This window comes from Eleutherodactylus coqui, chromosome 5 (assembly GCF_035609145.1).
Source record: "Eleutherodactylus coqui strain aEleCoq1 chromosome 5, aEleCoq1.hap1, whole genome shotgun sequence".
In the NCBI taxonomy this organism is placed as follows: Eukaryota; Metazoa; Chordata; class Amphibia; order Anura; family Eleutherodactylidae; genus Eleutherodactylus; species Eleutherodactylus coqui.
The window spans coordinates 228,029,576-228,047,746 of record NC_089841.1 but is presented as its reverse complement, the minus strand read 5'-3'; the positions used below and the strand labels follow the sequence as shown (position 1 = coordinate 228,047,746).

The 18,171-nt window shown below is 41.8% G+C and overlaps 1 protein-coding gene across 2 annotated transcripts in view; it reads right to left on the bottom strand.

The window, feature by feature from the left end:
- LINGO2 (leucine rich repeat and Ig domain containing 2) overlaps positions 1-18,171 on the bottom strand; it is a 411,926-nt gene that overhangs the window by 154,652 nt on the left and 239,103 nt on the right. For both annotated transcript variants that reach the window (XM_066604290.1, XM_066604291.1), the window contains one exon: positions 8,550-8,629. The gene's annotated coding sequence lies outside the window, so the exon portion shown is untranslated. The remainder of the gene's footprint in view (positions 1-8,549; positions 8,630-18,171) is intronic.

The following is an 18,171-nucleotide window of genomic DNA, read 5'->3' as shown; positions in this document are numbered from 1 at the left end:
CTATTCCACGTCTCCCTGCAAACTCTTGAATTTGATTTATTTTATATATTTAATTCATTAGTGTGAATAGGCTCATAAACTTTACATTTACAGACATTTATTTTTATCTAACTTTTATCCAAAACGATACAATGTGCTAAGAATATGTTTAAATAGTCGACTAAAGATTTTTCTTTTGATAACAGAGTTTCAGCTCCTCAGCTTTCTTTCAAGTACTGTTATACATAAATGATAAAACATTGTCTGCCTGCAGTCGCCACCAGGGGGAGCTCACTGAGGATGAATTTATATAGCTCCCATTAAATTCAATGGCAACCTCATTATATCTCTAAACACATCATAGTGGCAGCTGCAAGTAGCCAAAATTTTTCTAATTTACCTCTATGGCTGTGTAAAGGGATGTAACTCTGAAAAGTTCTTCTGTAAATTTAGTCATTGAATGATGACCTTCATTGCTTACTTCTGGGGGATAAAAATCTGTTGTGGACACATGATGGGCACTAGGGCTCATTACAACACCACAGTTCTGATATCTCTATTATAACCAGTGCCCATCACATGAGCAGCAGAGATTTTCGTTTACTGGAAATGAATTAAGAAGGTTCATCAATGACTGCAGGTAGAGATATTGTGAGGAATTGAAACACAAGTACAAAAATGTCATTACTTAATATGTGTTGAATACGTTTTATTTGCTGATTTTGCAGAACCTGAGGAAAAGCAAAAATAAAATGTGGAGTTTAAAAAAGTTGGGTTGGGTTACTGTGTTGGAGATTGAGGAAAGGTGGTGGGGGTTTAAGAGCGCTCACCATTATAGGGAGTTATTTTGTTTAGGTCTTTAAGTAGCAGTCTTCCACCTACCGTCCCTTTTTTGTTTTTTTGGAACCAGAGTGAAGGATGGCTCTTGTTTAGTGGGATTAAACATGGATGGCTATCTTGAGAAATGGCTTTGGATTGTAACTAGAGATGAGCGAGCATACTCGCTAAGGGCAATTACTTGAGCGAGCATTGTCCTTAGCGAGTACCTGCCCGCTCGGAAGAAAAGATTTGGGTGCTGGCGCGGGTGAGCGTTGAATTGCGGGAGCAGGGAGGAGCGGGTGGGAGAGAGGGAAAGAGATATCTCCCCCCTGCCCCCCCCCACTCCCCACCCCCTTACCCCCTCCCCCCCCCGCTGGCACCCGAATCTTTTCTTCCGAGCGGGCAGGTACTCGCTAAGGACAATGCTCGCTCAAGTAATTGCCCTTAGCATGTATGCTCACTCATCTCTAATTGTAACACTTGAAGACTTGACATGGCAGCAGACCGGTTGTTGGTGGAGGTGTTCCTCAAAGCTGGACGTATAGAGAACAGTGCTGGATGTTGAGGGAAGAGGCCAACATGTTTCTGAACTCATCAGGTGGCTTTACAATTTTATTTAGCACAAGTGTAGACCCCCTAAGCTTTTGTGGGAAGGTCTACAGTTTAGTGGGCATGAAATCAACTAATAGGTGCCCCTGAGTTGTAGGAATTTGGCTAACGGTCATAGAAGCCAGTGCATAAAAGAGTTTAACCCAGATGTGTAGGCTTGAAGACGATTTTTCATCTTCTCAATTTTATATAAACTGCAGGATACATGTTGTGGTTCATTTTGGATTATGTTTGGGAGGTTATACGAAATGTTTTTTTTTTCATTCATGTTGGGTATTTTTACTTAAGCCGAATGCTGTGGCCAATTCATACCATTTGTCAGGTAGTGTCTTTACTCATTGGGTGGAATATATTTATTGAAGTGACTTACCAATACCTATATCATGCCTTTTTGAAATCAGTTAGGAGTTTATCATAGGTCAAAAATAGGAGCCAGGCCACAAGAAACATCATACGGTTTGAATCATACAATTTGCATGCAATTTACTCACAAAAGCAAAAAAAGTTATTTTTCAGGCAAAAAAACAACAAAAAAAACGCTTCTAATAATTCTTTCTATTCACATCTATGAATTGATATTCTTGCTTGACTCAATTTGATCATACTAGTACATTCCAAAATCACTATGGCATGTAAACTGAGTCTAATAACTTGGATATGATTCTAATAGGCAATGCATAAACACATAGTCTTGGTGAGTGTGGTCTGGTAATCACTGAAATGCTTCTTCTCATTTAAATATCCCATTCAAGAGAGTTGGTAAAAGTAGTAATTAATAACAGACAAGTACTTCTTCCTTATCCAGAGACTATGCAAAAGAACAAATAAAAACTATTTTCTGTTGTCTACCCACAAAGGTTTAAAACCAAGATTATAGTTTATTACTGGGATTAGTATGAATGAGAGGATTGTTAAAAAACATTTAGTAGAAAGGAAATCAAGGGGTATGTATGCTGTTTTACAATTTAAGGGGTATAGCCACTTTTACTTCTCTCCTGACCTGTCACTAAAAATGAACATGGTGCCTGAAGAATGGCTAGACCCAATCTGAGAGCCATAGAGAAAGGTCAGCCTGACTCAGTTTTTCTGCTTATTCGTCACTTTTTATCCTAGTTTGTCATTCAGAGTTCACGTTTTCCTTGTGTTCCACGTTTTAGCAGAAACCCTCTCTTTTCTCCTTATGGAGAGCTCCTAGACAGTGAGTGAGTGAGGAGACTTGAATGGCCATTCATGCTCCTCTGGGTAATATGCAAATAAGGGAGATTGAACAGTGTTAGCAGTATAGGCAATGTCTCTCCAGTGTTATACTTGCTTTGATAGATCGGTAGTCTTTAGAGTTGTTGGAAATTGATGAAGGGGGCTGGTCACTCTAAAAATCACAAAGTTTTATGGTTCGTCTGGCATCACTTGGACTCCTACTAGGTGGTACACTGAGGGGTGGGTGTAAATGACAATGGCCATCTGCAGTTCATCATGGTGCCCCTTAACCCCTTATTAGATGGTTGGGGATAAACTATATATATTTGAAGAGAATGAAATAAGACTTTGTAGCTTTAAGGACTTCCTTACATAGGTGGGCTTGGGGTGCTTTGTAGGAGATGGTATTTTCATTATATTATACAATAGTCTCTTTACACGTTGTGTTAAGATTGTGAGCCCCAATGGGGCCAAAACTCTCCGATGTACAGAGCTAAGGAGTATGAATGCACCATATAAATGAGTAAAATAAATAAATTATTATATGTATATTTTGTTTATAAAATACCTGTCGTGGTCATTTTAATACAATTCCTCATTTTCTTGTGTCTTTTTGGGGAATAAGGTGTAAGGGGTTAGTGGTTGGGAAACTGGCCAGATGTCTGTTGGTGGAAGGGAGGACTAGATAGCGGACTAAACTGCACAATACCAGAGTCATGAGTTTTTTCGATCTTCAAATCTTTGAGTCTGTTGATGAAATGGCCCAGTCACTGCAATTGGCTTCATTCTAGAAATGTGGTGGGGTTCAATGACCACGTTAAAAGTTGAATCCCCCTTTACATGTGTCTATACTAGTAAGATTGTTTGCCATCATAATAAATATAATCAGGCCAATTAATGACTACATATTTAGAAGACAATACATTTTGTTCACGTTGTGCCTATCGAAGAGAACCAAAAACCAAAATAGCATTTCCTTCAAAAATGCTGAAAGATTTGATTTGGGAAATTATAGAGAAAATCTAATGGTGTTGAACAATACGGTCACTGCGAGCTTCAGAAAGAAGGTTTGCAACCGCTAACAGGATTAGCTCTGTACAAACCACAAATTGTGGGAACTAATTCACTCACATCTCATTATTGCTCATATTTATAAAGAAGCAATATATAATGGAACACTTCGTGTGGAACAGAGGAAACCATTAGCGTTTTATAAGAGAACAGTAACTTAAGTAATAAAACACTCACTAAATATTTATGTGTGTAAGTGTCTCACCGTAATGTTGTTTCCTGTTAGATTTGATATAATGGCATAGCGCTAGGATTCAGGTAGCTGACAGGGGGAGGAAACAGCTACTCCCTTCTAGGAAAATAAAATAGTCCATCACCTTTTCTTGTAATTGACAATTGACAATCTAAATATTGAACTAGTACTGTCAATTCAAGTGAGTGGTAGATACGAAGGCCATTTTCGGTAAAATATTCCCATACAAATTATTTTTCTTTTTCTTCGTAAGCCACTTTTGGCTTTTGTAGACTTGGATATTGAAGTTAATGTGTCAGCAAACACAAAAGATGTTAGATCCTACTAACCATGGAAAAGTGAAGTATTTGTTGATCCCATCTAGGGATGAGCGAGTATACTCGCAAAGGCATTACTCGCTCGAGTAATGTGCCTTAGCCGAGTATTTCCCTGCTCGTCCCTAAAGATTCGGGGGCCGGCGGGGGCGGGAAGCTGTGGGGGAGAGCGGGGAGGAACGGAGGGGAGATCTCTCTCTCCCTCTCTCCCGGCGGCTCTCTCCTGCTCCTTGCCGCAACTCACCTGTCAGCTGCGGCGGCCCCCGAATCTTTAGGGACGAGCGGGAAGATACTCGTCTAAGGCACATTACTCGAGCGAGAAGTGCCTTAGCGAGTATACTCGCTCATCCCTAATCCCATCCCATTATTAAAAAAAGCCTATTAAAAAATGGAGCGTTCCTTAAACCAATTTGTAATTCTCAACTATTTAGGTGACATAAAGTAAGGTAAAGTCCCCTAGTGCAAGCACCGAGTCAGGACTGACTCCTCGGGTGATGTTTTCTTGGCAGATGATTTTTGCGGGATGGTTTGCCATTGCCTTCGCCAGTCATCTTTTACCCCGATGCTTATTTTACCAACCTCAGAAGGATGGAAAGCTGAGTCAACTTTGAGCTGCCTACCTCAACCAGACAAGGATTGCACCCGCAACCATCAGGTCGTGAGCGAGAGCTTAGGACTGCATGTCTGCTCCCTTGACACCACACAGGGCTCTTCAGGTGATAGAAGCAACTTGTCATACCATGTTCACAGTATTTCCAATATCCCACATAATACGTTAGCTAGGTTTCCAGATAACTGGAATCTTGAAGCCTCTCCAATCATTACTACATATTACAGGGCATTTATTAAGGCTGGTGTATCATAAGTTAGTGTAAAGAAAAAAGGATGAAATAAATGATGAAAGGAGAAATTTGCCCAAAGTGATTTTTGCAATAGTTGGTTTATCAATACATTTTTCATGGACAATTATGTTTGGATATAAGCAGATTGTAGGATTTATTGATATGCCAGTGTAATCCAAAATCCATGGAAGCTAGCTGTGCCTCTAAAAAAATCTGGCACATTTTTACTCTAATTTAGCAGAAATTTAAATCTATACCTGATATAGACTAGGTGTAGATTTGTGTTATAATTTGCGCTAGTGCCAAATTAGCACATTTTTGTGCACAAATGTCTTGCAGCAAAATTTGCATCTTTTTTATGCCATACAAATGATGTAAAAGCAGAAACCAAAAATGGCAACAGCATGCAAAATAAATTTACTATCATTTACTATTCATTATAGGTATGTATACATCTGATAGTAAATTTATTTTGCATGTTGTTGCCATTTTTGGTTTCTGCTTCCACTGTATGTTGCAGCCATGGTTTAAAGTGCACCTATATATTTCTATTGAGATATATTTCCATAGGTAGCGCTCACCTTTTTTCTTCTTTTATGTACAAATATTGTGAAGTTTTGGCTGCCTTCACTTGGTCGTGCACACCTGCCACCCATTTACCTTCTATCCCTCTTACTGGAACATCTAAATGGTATCCTACCTTCCCTGGTTTTATTTGTAGGCTTAGTCCCAAGAGAGGAGCATTTTGAGAGGTAGGAACTCAGCTTTCCCAGGTTGAGATTTAACCACCTGGTATTAGTGTTAGGACCCATCTGAGAGCTTGGTCACCTGGACGTTGGTAGATGGGCCAATGTAATTTGATCAATTAAGAACCTTGCATTATTTAATGTGGTTAGAGTATTGATTATAGGTATGTATACCTCTGATAGGAAATTTATTTTGCCTGCTGTTGCCATTTTTGGTTTCTGCTTCTACCGTATTTTGCAGCCATGGTTTAACGTGCACCTATACATTTCTATTGAGATATATTTCCATTGAGTAGTGCTGACCTTTTTTTTCTTTTATATACAAATGATGTAAAGCATTTAACCAATATCCTCAATAGTACATAAATTACCTGCTAAGACTAAGGGCTCATGTCCACGGGCAAAATGTGATTTAAAATCCACAGCGGATCTCCCGCGCGCGGATCCGCACCCCATAGGGATGCATTGACCACCCGCGGGTAGATAAATACCCGCGGATCGTCAATAAAAGGCATTTTAAAAAAAATGGAGCATGAAAAAATCTGGACCATGCTCCATTTTCATGCGGGTCTCCCGCGGGGACGGCTCCCGCGGGCTTCTATTGAAGCCTATGGAAGCCGTCCGGATCCGCGGGAGACCTAAAATAGGAATTAAAAGCATTTACTCACCCGCAGCGGACCGCGAAGCTCTGCTCTTCCTCACGGCCGCATCTCCCTTGCTTCGGCTCGGCGGATGTGCCCGGCGCATGCGCGCGGCACGTCGACGACGTGCCGGCGACGTGCCGCCGGCGTCAGGAATTCATCCGCCGGCCGAAAATGAAGATCCGGCCGTGAGGAACAGCTGACCTTCGCCGCCCGCTACGGATAGGTAAATGCTTTTAAATTGCTATTTTCGGCGCTCATGTCCGCGGGGCAGGAGGGACCCGCTGCAGATTCTCCATGTAGAATCTGCAGCGGATCTGATTTTCCCCGTGGACATGAGGCCTAAAGGCCCATTTACATTGAAAGATGATCGCACAAACTTTGCGCAAACTGAAGAGATTTTGAGCGACTTTGCATAAATTCTTAAGTAGCTAATTAGCTGCTTAAGAGTTTACTAGCATGCAAATGAAGGCTCCTGCTGTATGCAGATGACAGCAGGAGAACTGTTATCTGCAAGCAGCTGCTTTGTTCTCTGAGCTGTCAGCAATATCCCTCCAAGAGCTCTGAGAGGGATACCAGCTGAAAGAATACTATCAGCGGTATCCTGCTGAGAACTCAGTGTGTGGGCTTATAAGGCTCATGGCTGATTTCAAGCTTGCTTAAAATCAGTAATAAACGAATACTGCATGAAAAGTGCATGATGGGTGCTCATTTACACATGATTATAGCTCAAAATATGGCTTTTGAGCGATAATCGTTGCTTTTAAATGGGCCTTTAATTGTATGTAACCTTTCCACATTTTAATTTCTGTGTATAATGGCCCTCGTACACCAAACGAAAACCTCATGATTCTTGTTTCCCCGTGTAGCCTGTTTAGACAGGCAAATCATCATTGGGAATCGTGAACTTCTCTTTCAGTGTTTCACATTCCTATAAAAGGGGAGCGTTTGAAGACAAAGAAGCCAACGTGCTGCCAATAATTTTTTATGCCGGCTGAAACCGTTCAGCGAATGAGAAGCGCATGATTTTCGTTTGTCATTCAGTCATCGGCATGCATTTAAATTGAACTATTATTATTCACTTTCTTCCATTTGAATGATTTTAGGAATTATAATTGTTCTGTCTAAACGCACCTAAAGAGAAACATAAAAACAAGCCAGTGCAGCAGTATAAGGCAGTCTATTGTATAGCAATTGTAGATGAGAACTTCCTGTGGTCACAATACTTGCTACTACATGAGATTCAGCAGTCATCTATGAAAAAACAAACAAGTAGCGGCAAAATACACTGAGCAACAAAAAGTAAAATAAACATACATTCTGCAAGGACTAAATTGTGCTAATTGCTCATCCGAAAGGACAAATATGTAGACATTGTATTTAGGCTACAAGGGCTGGGTACAAACTTTGCAACCATTTCATGTTCTAACTAAATTAGGTCGGTTTCGCATCTGCAATGGAACCTCCAGTCGAAGGTTTCATATCAGATCCGGCTGCAAATATTGGAAGAAAAAGTGAGGCATGCAGCATTTTTTCTTCCATCCAAAAGCCAGGCAGAAAGCAGGTGGACCCCATTATAGTCAGTTGGTGTCCATCCAGCACTCTTCGGTTTCATCCAAAGACGAAGCCAATAACCTTGCTCCCTCAACAAAGCAGGAAATCAGAATCCCCAATGCAGATGTGAAACCCCCCTTGAAGATGTTATACTAAAATCCAAAGTTATTCCCTATCCACAGGGCATAACTTTATGCATGGACCCCTCACTGATTCCAAGAACAGTGGTCCATGTATAAATGGAATGGAGGATGCACATGCATGCTGCCACACCATTCATTTCAATAACAGCACTGGAGAGTTCAGAGCCTTTGGTAAACCCATTTGACTTTCAAATAATACCACCAAAGTATTGGAAGGCAACATAGCCAAGAGCATTAAGAGAAAGGGGAGAGCACATTTCAGAAGCAACACCCACTAAACTCTAATCCAAAAGTAATCATTCGAAGATGAACATAAGATGCAATGCAGAAACTAACCCGCATGAACAGATAGGCAAAACATTTTTCCTTGGCAAAGGTGCACACTTAAATGTATGCTACTGTCCAAAGCCAACCCCAAGTCCTATGTATTAACTTACTTACTAAGATAGGCTTGCAGGAACCCTTCAGAATAATCTTGGCAGTCCTTTGTACAAACTCATCTATTTTTTCTCCAGCTGCACCTAAAAGAAAGAAAAACTGTTCAGGCAGGCACGTCTTCCTGATTGTTTGCTCTTGGTTTAAATATTATATTTATCCAACTAGTGTAATTACTCGGCATTTTTATGCAAATTCACCCAGCATTACAGAAAATATTGGTACTAGATTGTTATTATTATACTTAATAATTACTTTCCTTACGTCTTTCTTACATTCTTATTTTACTCATAAACTGGAATGACAACATTAATGTTGGAATGATTGACTAGAGCAAACCTTTCTCCAATCTCCCTTACGCATGTGAATGACATTCCATTCAATACCACTGTACCTTACTGTTTGTTTGCCACACTGTACTGAGAGCGTAATTAATTGTACAAGAAGCACTGGCTTCTGCCACATGTAGGAACTTCATAGTCTCATCAGGATTAATGAAAACAAACAATCAATGGCCTGAAGTTAATGGGAAAAGTTAACGGAGAGGGATGAAACTCAACAATGTCTTCGACAATAAAACAAACAAACATACCCATCAATTGAATCAACCAGGAGAGACAGACACAGTTTCCTGATTATATTACTAGTTTCAAGGCTCTAGATAAATAAAGTATAATGGCCCTTTTACACACAACCAGAAATGCACGATTCTTGTTTGCCCGAGTGAAAGAGCCAGTGACATCATCACCGGCTCAGTCGCGTTCGTGCAAAAGGTTTAGACAAGCAGATCATCGTTGAGAATAGTTCACTTCAGTGTTACATATTCCTATCAGCTGGGAGTGTTAACATGCAACGATAAGTGAATGAACCAACAATTATTTTTACGGCAGCTTCATCCATGTAATTCATGGGCCTGTTGAGTCATGCAGAGCAAGAAACACTCTTTGTAGCCACTTGCTCTATTAAGAATTTCCTAACAGGGTATTTGAAAAGGAGTATACTATACTGAATAGAGATGAGCGAGTATACTCGCTAAGGCACATTACTCGAGCGAGTAGTGCCTTAGCCGAGTATCTCCCCGCTCGTCTCTAAAGATTCGGGGGGCCGGCGCCGGTGACAGGTAAGTTGTGGCAGAGAGCTGGGGGGGAGAGAGGGAGAGAGATCTCCCCTCCGTTCCTCCCAGCTCTCCCCCGCCGCCCCCCGATTCTTTAGAGACGAGCGGGGAGATACTCGGCTAAGGCACTACTCGCTCAAGTAATGTGCCTTAGCGAGTATACTTGCTCATCTCTAATACTGAACAATTTCCTTAAGGTGCTTTTACATAAGACGATCTGTCGGCTACAGATGCCCGACAGGTCACTATAGTGATAATTGTTCCTGTGCTTTTACACAGCAACAGGCATTGCTGGAGGTGGAGCGGAACCACGGATCGTTCCGACCTGTCCGCCTCCATTCACAGTAAGCAGGCGTTGTTTCTCTAACTACCTAATGTATTAGTATGCATCATTATTCTAAGACTCTACAACAAGTGCTGCATTGACAAGTAAGAACAGCATGTAATGTCTTAAGGCCTTTTACACGGAACAATCATTCAAAAAATCGTTCAAGCGAGTGAAAATGAACACTAATCATTCAGGGTAAATGTAGCCAAGAGTTGAACGATCAATGATAAATTGTGTAAATTCTTATTCATTTTATGCAGCCATGAAAATATTCGTTGACTCGTTAACTAATCATTGGGTTTAAATACCAAACATTCCATCATTCTTTAACTCATATTGATACAGAATTCAATTTAAACTCGCCACCTTCATCCACAAAGCCCTCCACAGTGCAGCGCCCCCCTACATCGCCTCCCTCATCTCAATCCATCAACCAGCCCGGGCTCTCCGTTCTGCTAACAAAACCAAATTGAGCGCCCCTTTAATTCGAACTTCTCATTCCCACCTTCAAGACTTCTCCAGAGCAGCACCGGTCCTCTGGAACGCACTACCAAAGGCTACCCGAGCAATCCAGGACTCGCAGAACTTCAGGCGTGCTCTAAAAACGCACCTCTTCAGGGAGGCATACCGAATTCCCTAAACAAACCCCTTTGTACTCCGCCTGATAACATGCTCCCTGACCTACTGACTGCAATCCCTGCTAGCCGTCATAAACAGCTCCTGCAGTCATACTGTTTCTGCCGTCACACGGCTAAATGTCTGACCATTGTCTATGTGTATATCACCCCTCACTCTCCACCTCGCCATACCGTGCACATCTCCAGCCCCTTTACCTTCTGTATCACCCCATTACTTGTAGTATGTAAGCTTGTTGGAGCAGGACCCGCACCCCTATTGTTTCCATCAATTGATTACTATGTAACTGTGGTTCTGTAATGTTTGTACTTTTGTCTTTCTGTATCCCCTGTCTATGTAAGCGCTGCGGAATATGTTGGCGCTATACAAATAAAGTTTATTATTATATTGTAGTGGACCGAGTAAAATGTCTATACTTTTATATGTAAATCAGCTTTTAGTAATAAAGACGCTTGCCAAAACTGCCACTAGTTCGACCCTCGTCTCCCCCTCCCACCGTTCTTGAAACAAGGTGATCAAGATGGTGCCTACATCCAGAAATTCAATCAAGAGGATGACTCCGAGGTCCTGGAGGAAGAAACCGATATAAGGCAACTGCCAATCAGCAATAGACTTGTACGCTGTGACGTTTAAACTATGCGCCAGACACAGATTGCGTCTATATAAACTCGTGTAACCTGTCGCAATAAGGGAAGTATCATTAAGCAGAACAGCAGGCGTCAGTGCGGTTCTTCTCATGCATGCACCGCTCTTGAGTTTCTAATCAGGAAGGGGGCAGATATTCATCAGGTACTTTCAGTACTGATCCATAATAATACAGCAAATGGGAACAACTTAATGATTTCTTCTTTGAACAAGCCAACAATGTATCTGCCAGTATAATCAGGCTGCCCAAATGAACTCAGACATCGTTCGCGGGTTCAAACGAGGAATCGGCAGGTCAAAACGGACCCTTAGACTACCAATGTATACATCAGGTAGTCAAAGAATCGATTCGGCCATCTATGTTTCTCCAGTAGGGTTGCTTTAATGTACTTCACTTCTATCTAGAAATAATGGAACACGTAAGAAAATTTGCACAGTATACCCAACCAGATTCAAGTCCGCCATTGTCTCAGCAATCTACTGGACAACTACAGGTCCCCTGTGCATGCTATTGTCAGAATACGTCTAAACAAAGTCTATCAGATGATAGTATTATACGAAGGAAATGGCTCTTCACGTAATTCCTCAGCATATTGTTCGAAGTGGCTCCAAACATCGAGCTTTACTTTAATTGAATTTTCCATTCTGATTTGCTTTAGCAGCTCTACAATGAGTGTCTTTGTCATTATTTACAGCTGAAGCCAAACGTTAAATGTAATTTGGCAAACGTAATCTATTTATCTGTAGTAAATCCGGAGCTTTGTTCAATGTCATGGCAAATCTTGGTCAGAACTTCAAAGACTGCAGGAGCTATGCCATACATTAAATAAAATGCTCAAAAACGATGTGGGCCGAGATCTCGCAGATAGCCTGATCATAAGTTACCCAATTTATTGAAATTATTTAGAACCAATTCTGTTATCATAAATTATTAACTGGTAGCCTTTTGATTCTTGCATTGGAATATTTTAGCATGTTTTCTTATGCATTTATGCACTTATGGGCCCTAATTCCTTGATTAAATATTTATTTACAATGTGTTTATGTTACTCTAACAGCTTCACCTCGTAGACTGATATTATTCCCATTTATATCAATCTACAATGCTACTTATGCCGAGTGGCGCTCATGCAATAATGGTTTAAATTCATCCAACAGAAGGGAATCAAGCCCGGGGTCAATGAGGCCTCATTCGATAGTTGGGATTGAAGTATTATTTTATACAACCTGTTCTTAAAATTACAACGGGCTACATGGGTTATTGCATATTTAACTAAGAAATTAATTACGAAGGAGATATCCAGAAGAAAAGGCCATAAAAGGAATCGGGCATAAGGAATTTAGAGTACAGAAAATGGCTATCTGGTATATTTCTTGCAGTTGTATTTACTATGTTGTTATTGTTCACTAAATAGGATGTCTACATAATTCTATTTGTAGAAAAATCTGATTAATAATGCAGGCCGAGAAGAAGAATGGCATGATATTACTGCTGCCAAGCTAGCTTTTCCCCCATGCCGCCTCTTAGTACGGTGCCAAGCTGAACATCTGACTCATGTGAGAAAGACTGCTTGATAATAAAAGTTTTATTCAGACGACCGTACTGAAGGATTGTCTGGATTCTGGAAATCCCTTTTCAACAGAATACCCTGTCTAAAAATAATAAACAGAGATATACTTACTCCTCTGCGGCCACTGGATCCAGTGCTGTAGCCTGCTACGCTCCTGGGATACTGTTGTGACAGATGATGTCACAGGAAGTCACAATCACTGCATCCAATCAGAAGCTGCAGTATCAGGTTCCTGCAGCATCTCATTGGCTGCAATGGTCACCTGAATTTGTGTGATATCATCTGTCACAGGAATCACCAGGCGGTCACAGAAGGGTAAGTATATCTTGGTCGCAGAGGGGTAAGTATATCCCTGTTTATTATTTTTAGACAGGGGGTCCTGTTGAATAGGGATTGTCCAGTAACTGGTCAATCCCTTTAAGGATGATGATTATAGTGATGATTATAAACAGGATAAAGAATGAGATTGCATGCCAGGAGAAAGCAGAGAAATCTTAAGGTGTCCATGCATTTATGTATTGGGATTCAGTCCCATCTCAGGGGCTAAATACATGCGTTCTTCATAAGCCATTATATGGACATCTGAATAAATCCTAATTGTGCTTCTCTACAAAGAAAAGTCTGTTATATCACTCACATCTTCAGCTAATGTCCGAATTTGTATTATGTTTGAAGGACCTCTAGTCCGAAATTAAAATGTCAGTATACATTCGAAATGTATAGTTAACATACCAGGTGTCCATACGGCCTCTGTTTTTCTATTCTTGTTCTCCATTCTACTCTTCACAGCATGGCTGCCACTGTCCGAGACTTCCCTATGCATAGCATTAGAGTAAAGTGTAAAACATACTCCGGTCTGCTACCACTGAATACCCAGTATTTCTTCACACATCTTGCGCCCCAAGTGTTCTGTTTGCAGTGAAGGGGGAGCAGGTCTTAAAGGGGTTGTCCCGCGAAACAAAGTTGGGGTATACACTTCTGTATGGCCATATTAATGCACTTTGTAATATACATCGTGCATTAAATATGAGCCATACAGAAGTTATTCACTTACCTGTTCCGTTGCTAGCGTCCCCGTCTCCATGGTGCCGTCTAATTTTCAGCGTCTAATCGCCCGATTAGACGTGCTTGCGCAGTCCGGTCTTCTCCATGTTGAATGGGGCTGCTCGTGCTGGAGAGCGCTCCTCGTAGCTCCGCCCCATCACGTGTGCCGATTCCAGCCAATCAGGAGGCTGGAATCGGCAATGGACCGCACAGAAGACCTGCGGTCCACCGAGGGTGAAGATCCCGGCGGCCATCTTCGCAAGGTAGGTAAGAAGTCACCGGAGCGCGGGGATTCGGGTAAGTACTATCTGGTTTTTTTTTTCAACACATGCATCGGGTTTGTCTCGTGCCGAACGGGGGGGGGCTATTGAAAAAAAAAAAACCCGTTTCGGCGCGGGACAACCCCTTTAAAATTTCCTCTGGTGCTATGCATTGGGAAGTCTAAAGTAGTAGACACAGTGTTGTGGACAGTGGAATGTGGGAGCAGAGCGGAGAAAAGAAGGTAGCATGAATACTACGAAGTGCACCAGGTATGTTGACTATGCACTTGCAATGTATAACTAACATTTTTAGGACTGGGGGGCAAGGAGGGTCTATTAGAAATGGCTGTACTGAACCCCCAAATTCCTACTTTTCAATCATTAATAAGATTGTACATTTAGAAAAAGAGCCTCTTTATAGAGTACCTAGGTAGTGTTCTATATCATAGTCCTAGTACGTAGAGCCGAAAAAATACATATGTCCATCCAGTTCAGCCTATTAACCCTTAATGTTGATCCAGAGGAAGGCAGAAAAAAACAAAACAACAACAACGAGGTAGAAGCCAATTTTCCCCATTTAAGGGAATAAAAATGCTTCCTGACTGGCAATCGGAATAATCCCTATGCTGTCCGCTTACTGCAATAACAAAGTTTACTGCTTTATTTAGGAAAAATATACCATATAAATACTCTATGGACTCACAGAGAAACCAATGAGTCTGGCTTCCCCTATGCAAGGGGGTTGATTGATAGCCATTTCTAAATGCATGCTCATACAGGAAAAGCTGGTATGAGTTTCCTGTGGGTGAAGGAAGGTGGACACAATGGTTTAGTCCTGCAATTATAAGGCTTATTGCTAAATACTGTATCTAGAGCTGTAAGCACTAGTGACCTGCATGTGCCACCATTAGAGACCCCCCCCCCCTATTTGTAATGCTGCCTTCACGCTCTAGGCTGGTTCTTCGTAAGCATGCTAGAGAGATATTGTTCCTGTGGAAAAAGTTGGTTTGTAGCATTATGGCACAACATTAAGATTACGTTTTTATACTATGATGTATTTATAATAATATTGTAATAACTGTAATTTAAATGTGAGATAACACAGAAAACTGTCGGTATAGGAACTCTGCATTTTCAACATCAAATCCAAAGAGCGCAACAATTTAGCACTACATCACTGACATTATCGAGCATACTAAAGAACACAATAGGAGGTTGCCATCCACATTATGCTCCATATTTACTCATAGTATTCATTATGCTGATCTGTAGATTCTTTTATTATGTGCAGAGAACTCTATGCCTACCAGATCAAATAGGAAAAAAACAAAAAAAAAATAGTACTGCAGCGCACATTCCAATAAAGTTAATCACATTAATATCTTTTGATATGGAAGATTTTTCTTTCTTACACAGGCAGTCCTCGGATTACAAACAAGATAGGTTCTTAGAGGGGTTTTCCATGGAAATATTACTGATGACCTATACATAGGATAAGTCATCAATAGTTGATTGGCCAGGGTCCGTGCTCCTGCAGTTACAAGCGTTGGCCACTACATCGGAGGCTGCCACGGAGGGTTCCACTCTGACCTCTGTTATTGCGTCGCTGACAGCTTGCGCCCGCTCAGCTGATCGCTTGGGTTCCCGTGCGGCGGACCCCAGCCGTTCAACTATTGATGACTAGAGATGAGCGAACCTACTCGTTTCAAGTAATTACTCGATCGAGCACCGCGATTTTCGAGTACTTTCGTACTCGGGTGAAAAGATTCGGGGGGCGGGGGGAGGCGTGGTGGAGCGGGGGGTAGCAGCGGGGAACAGGGGGGAGCCCTCTCTCTCCCTCTCCCCCCCACTCCCCGCTGCAACCCCCCACTCACCCACGGCACCCCCCGAATCTTTTCGCCCGAGTACGGAAGTACTCGAAAATCGCGGCACTCGGGCAAAAAAGGAGCATGGCCGAGTAGGTTCGCTCATCTCTATTGATGACCTATCCTGAGGATAGGTTATCAATAGTATTTTCACAGACAACCTCTCTAAATTGAATTTGAATACAAGTTGAAACAGAAACATTTTTTAAGTGTAGCTCCAGCCACAAAATGGTTTGAGCCTTTTCTTGCATTAAAGACTGATAAACATATTACGTTGATTTTGGTCTTCTATCCAAATTGTCAAAAGCCTTTCCATCTTGATAATTAAAGCGCTACATTGCTTGGTAATAATCGGAGAATTCATTAGCTTTGGCCTTTTACATGCTCCATTATTCTAGCTTTGTCTTTTAAGATTGTTGACTGACTGTAACCAAATGCTCTGCCAATGGACGATGGAGTTTCACCTCTCCTTGATCTCTTTATTATTTCTCCTTTATTTTCCATGGCGATGGTTCTTCTTTTCTTTCCCGTTTCACCAGCATTTGCATCAGATTTGTATTTTCTTTGCGTCGTTGCAGGGCAGCACTTACTTTACAATGGTACGAAAGTGACAAGAGCCCATTTCCTGCAATGTACAGTACCAGACCCGTAAGAGTAGAGGGCAGCCCTCGTCTGCACGTCTAACAAGTCAACTTTCTGTAATGTACATACAGTATTACGAACCAGACCTGAAAAGTGCGGACGCTCCTCATGAGTGCGGAATGCTGCAATGTACACTTTGGCAGTGGGCTGGTCCCTGTATGTAGGGCTCGTTTACACCAGCCTAAGTGCATGTCAGTTTGTGTATTCTGTCAGCTCCTATAGATTTTGTGCACGCAAATACAGTGCAAATTTGCGCACACAAAAAATACGCAGAAGCTGTGCTAATACGCTTGTGTAAACGAGCCCTAATACTAAGCCTTTCTTTTGCAAGTATGATATACAAATTAGTTTAGGACAGCCCCCCCAAGAAGGTAAATGTAGAAACAATAGAACTGTAAAGAGTTAGGTAGGACTCATCTGGTGTGGACTGCCCATCATAGACAGGCCACCTCAACACTGGTTCTAGTTCACCATTAATTAATGTGGCGCTTGTCCACTCCACCACTATATTCCCGTCAGGACCGGGTGAGCATCTGCGAGAAGTCCACAGAATGCCAGTACCTTGGATGCAAATCTGGAAAAAGCCAGGTTACAATGACCCGATGCTTCAAAGCGTGCAAATGGATAATTGGTAGAGATGAATAAGGAGCTTTACTTACATTAAATGAGGGATTTTGTGGACATTGGCAAACCTCAAGAATCCAGAGTAGCCTCTATACAAACACACATACATACAGGTTTTTTTGGATAGTAGGTATTTTTATTCCATTAACATAGAACAATAGATAAAGCACATAAAATGCAATCATTTCCAAGGGCTTACTGACAGATCTGCCTCCTTTCTCAAACATGCTATGGATTAGGAGTGTGGACCCACTGGGCCAACCAACCAGCCTGGCCTTGACCAGTGCTGGTGTGGTTGGCAGCTGCCCCTACAGTAAGAGGGACCAGGAAATGAGTGATGAGAGTCTGACCTTTGGTTGCAATGGGAATGGGAAAACCCCCAACATCCAAGCAAGGCAATTGCCCTGAAAAGGGCCTCCCTGCACTGGAACTGGGTCTGACTAACCCTGATGTGGTACTGAACACAGGGACTGGCAGCAGATAGACACACAGATGCAGGAAATGTCAGGAGCAAATCATAAAACAGGAATGGGAACTGACAGAAAACAAACATACAAATGGAAAGATATACAAGAAGCCTACACAGGTAGGCTGAAGGAAACTTACACAGAGCAGACTGAGCACACAGAAGTAGGCAACCTAGGAAAGCTGAGTGTCAGAACCGAACACACATCAATCCTTAGGCAAAGAGAAAGTGCCACAACCCAGCTAAAATAGAGGAGTAATGTCTATTTAACCCCACAGCTGAGCTGAGAGCTAGAGAACCGGTTAACGCTCTCAGTGCTGGACGAAAACAGGCATATAGGGTCCATACACACAGGAAGAAGAGTGATGCTTGCGGCTGCCTGAAACCGCAAGAGGACAGCAAGCACCAGTGGCAGACCTTACAAGCATATGAC